This window comes from Procambarus clarkii, chromosome 59 (genome assembly GCF_040958095.1).
Source record: "Procambarus clarkii isolate CNS0578487 chromosome 59, FALCON_Pclarkii_2.0, whole genome shotgun sequence".
Lineage (NCBI taxonomy): Eukaryota > Metazoa > Arthropoda > Malacostraca > Decapoda > Cambaridae > Procambarus > Procambarus clarkii.
The window spans coordinates 25,183,526-25,187,240 of record NC_091208.1 but is presented as its reverse complement, the minus strand read 5'-3'; the positions used below and the strand labels follow the sequence as shown (position 1 = coordinate 25,187,240).

Sequence of the window (3,715 nt, the reverse complement as noted above, 5' to 3'; positions counted from 1 at the left end):
GGCTCCCAGTGTACTGCCCGTTGCCCGGCCTCATGGGAAGGTGCCTCTCCCTCTCATCTTGGCCTCCGGAGTGGAGATTGATGCTGACCATCTGTTGAATTTTGAAATTGTTGACCGTGTGCGTCCTGATCCGTGGTGCCCTTCTACCATCTGGATTCGTCGGGCTAAGTGTTTTATTGTGGGTGTGCCAGAGTTAATGCCCGATCCTCGTACGCTCAATAGTGACCATGTTTCGGAGGACATTATGTTACTTTGGGAAGCGTACTGTATTCGCTTCCCGGCGGAAGAGTGGCCGGACAAGTATGAGATCTTTTCGTAGTCTGTGTGCTTGCTGTGTGTTTGGTGTGGTGTTGTGATGTTTTGTTGTATTTTTCTTTTGTTTTCTTGTGTTTTTGATGTCGGCCCTTCAGGCCGGTGTTTAGTGACTTTGTATGGTTGTGTATTGATTTGTTTGTTTCTTGATGAACTTTGTTGTTGCATTCTTGGTCCTTCAGGCTTGTTGTTGTGTTTATGCCTGAATTTGTTTTCAGGTGTGCGTGTTTATTGTAATTATTTATTTTGGCCTCGCCTTTGTTAAGGGGCGGATGGCTTGGTGTGTGTTTTTTTATTAATGTATTGATTTTATGTTGCTTTACCTGTTGTACGTGTTTGGACAGTCTTGTGTTTGCACTGTTCTGTTTCCTGCTATGCCTCTTGTTGTATGTTTTGTTTTTCTGGAGGTGTTGTTTTGTACTGTGATTGCTGGATTGCCATTGTATTCGGTTTTGTGCTTTGAAATATGCTGTATTTTTCATGTTTTTCTTGTGTATGTGTTTTTTTGTGCTACGCTGTTTTGTTGTGCTATGCTGTCGGCCCTTCTGGCCGGTGGTCTATTGTTTTCCTTTATGTATTCTGTATTTTTATTGTATTTAATTTGCATGCTCTGCATGTAAAAAAAAAAAAAAAAAAAAAAAAAAAAAAATCGTCGCTAACATTGTGAACGCGAATTTGGGACGGCTCCCGTCAGTAACACATCAAAATTTTTACACATGAAGTACTGAATTGTACATTTTTAATGGGTATAATGTTTAAAACATCAATCCACACCAAATATGTGCATATTTGTGACTGAAGGACCTTGCGGGAGGTTTGAACATTAGCTAATGAAGCAAATGGGAGTAGAATAGCTGTTGTGTCATTTACCGATATGACCAACACATGGCAAGTACAAAGGGGTACAGCGCGAACGCAGTCCCCCGCTAAAAAAATCACACCCGAGTTAACCACCTTTGGGTTAATCACAATGGTCAGAGCCACCGGAGTGTAGTGGCGAGCCTCGCCTTCGTGGTTACCTTGTCTTCTGTGCCAGGTAAGTATGCTAAGACATAAGTATGCCAAGCAAGTAACTGACAAAAGTATAAATAATCCTTGACTCACAAGTGGCATATTCAAAGCAATCAACAAGAAACGTGAATATGAAAAGATACTTGGGATTGGCCTAGTTACAAAGGAAGTTGTTAAAAGGTACTCATCAATGCTTACCAGTATCATAAGAGAAGCAAAACTTTCCTATCATGAGAATAGATTCAAAGAAGCAAAATGCGACATGAAAAGCACATCTCTAACATCCTATGAACAAAACACCACTCGCATAACCAGATAAAACACTCAAAGGATGGCTATACACCTGCAACTGATTTGTAAATGGCAAATGAATTTAATAGCTTCTTTTCGTTGGTTGGTGCTAACCTTGCCAGAAAAATCCCGCAGACTCAGACACATATCAACACATCTCTCAGTGAGCTATCCAAACTCTCTTCTCCTTTCACCAGTCAGGCCGACAGATGTTGTGTCCATCATACACTCACTAAAACCAAAGCTGGGAACATCAGTGAAATCCCATCCATTGTATACAAGAGCGCCTCCCATGCCCTTGCGCCACCCATAGCTCTGCTGTTCATCAAATTCCTAGAGTGTCATACCTTAACTGATATCCTCATAAAAGCAAGAGTAACGCCAGTTCATAAAGGAGGCAATCCGGCAGACATAAACAACTATAGACCAATATCAAACCTACCAATACTATCAAAAATATTTGAAAAAATTATCTACAAACAGCTCTACTCCTACCTCGTAAAATTCGACATACTCAGCCCGTCAGTTTTTTTTTTGACAGTGTCAAAATTCGAGATAGTCAGCCCCTTGACAAAAATGAGTTTCCGATTGGACTCTTCGTTGACCTGAGAAAAGCCTTTGATACTGTTTGTTAATCACAACTACCTCCTACTTAAACTCCACCATTATGGAATCCGAGGCCTTGCCCTACGGACGTCAACCATGTGGAGCTGGTTGCGAATCGTACTATGGTACAATGGGCTGCACAATGTCCCTTAAAGTCGATATCCTTGATGCTCATCTTCATCAATTCAAGAAGAACCTGGGCATTTGCATCTACCAGGATATACTGGACTTTAAATGATGCTACCCAAGTCCAAAGAATATGTTCTGCTATACAAAACAATGTGCATGGTTCTGCTATGCAGAACATGATGGAAGGCTACATTTGGGCGCTGATAAGTGATTGTGATTTAAAGTTTAATGATAAATCTAAAAAAAAACTACACACTTGGAAATCTTTTGTGGTTATTTAAGTATAAATAGATGTTAATTTTCATTCATAAATAAATTTTTCAGACTTTTTGTAAACTAAAAGACTCAAATTCACTCGTTTTCTAATTGAAAAAAATGTAAATTTCAAAGTATCACTGTCCTGGTTACAAAAGCAAAGTCTAGCGTGAATAACAATTTTCTATTCTTTTGGGGGCGTTAGAAATTACTAAACATCACTTACTGCCCAGGAACAAATATTGTTACATTGTGTTACTATATATGAGAAGGAGGGTTGTTTTATCTTCATGTTGTGCACATCTGGTATATAGTGTTTCTTATATCAGTAATTCATATTCACAGTAATTCATATCTATTGCAGAACAGAGTAAATATTCAGATTATCTGTAACCTGGCTTCACCACAGTGACCAGCAATGGCACCGAGAAGCCACAATGTGTTTTGTGCAATTTGTCCTCGGTGTTGAATCTCTGAAACATTCAAAACTCAAACGTCACTTATAGACAAAGTATCCACAACATTATAAGAAGGATTTGGAGTTCTTTCGGCACCAGGAAGCTGGTCTAAAACGTCAGAGCTTTAGGTAACAGAGCACAGCAACAATGAAGGCATCACATTTAAGTCTAATGGGAAACTGCCAAACAAACAAACAAACAAAACAAAGCCACACATGCCTGGAGAGACGTTTATCAACCCGCACATGTTGAAGACGGCGAAGTTAATTCTTGGGAAGTCCACCGAGAATATCCACCAAACATCTCTGTCTGAAATCCGCTTCTGTCTTCTGTCCTCTTTAGACGGATTTCAGGCATGTGTGTACCTTACATTCCCGTAGTCACTGATTAGCACTGATGGGCAGGTACTGATGGACAAGTACTTATGGGCACGTACAAACCCCCCTGTAGTCTACGCCAAGTCAGGGTCCGGGCCGCGGGGACGTTGAGCCCCGAAATCAACGCAAGGTACGCAGTTAATTAGGAAGGGAAGGAAAGGGAACTATCAGAGGAAAGCGAACAGCCATTACGACAATATATCACTTGGAAAGGATCAGGATAAGGATTAGGGATGAGACGGGGGAGGGGGGAGGAGGGAACCGTGCCCAACCACT

The 3,715-nt window shown here is 40.8% G+C and overlaps 1 pseudogene; it reads right to left on the bottom strand.

Annotated features, from left to right (window-relative positions):
• Nucleotides 1-1,210: 1,210 nt before the first annotated feature.
• LOC123768353 (U1 spliceosomal RNA) lies at nt 1,211-1,356 on the bottom strand (annotated as a pseudogene).
• Between the last annotated feature and the right edge of the window lie 2,359 nt (nt 1,357-3,715).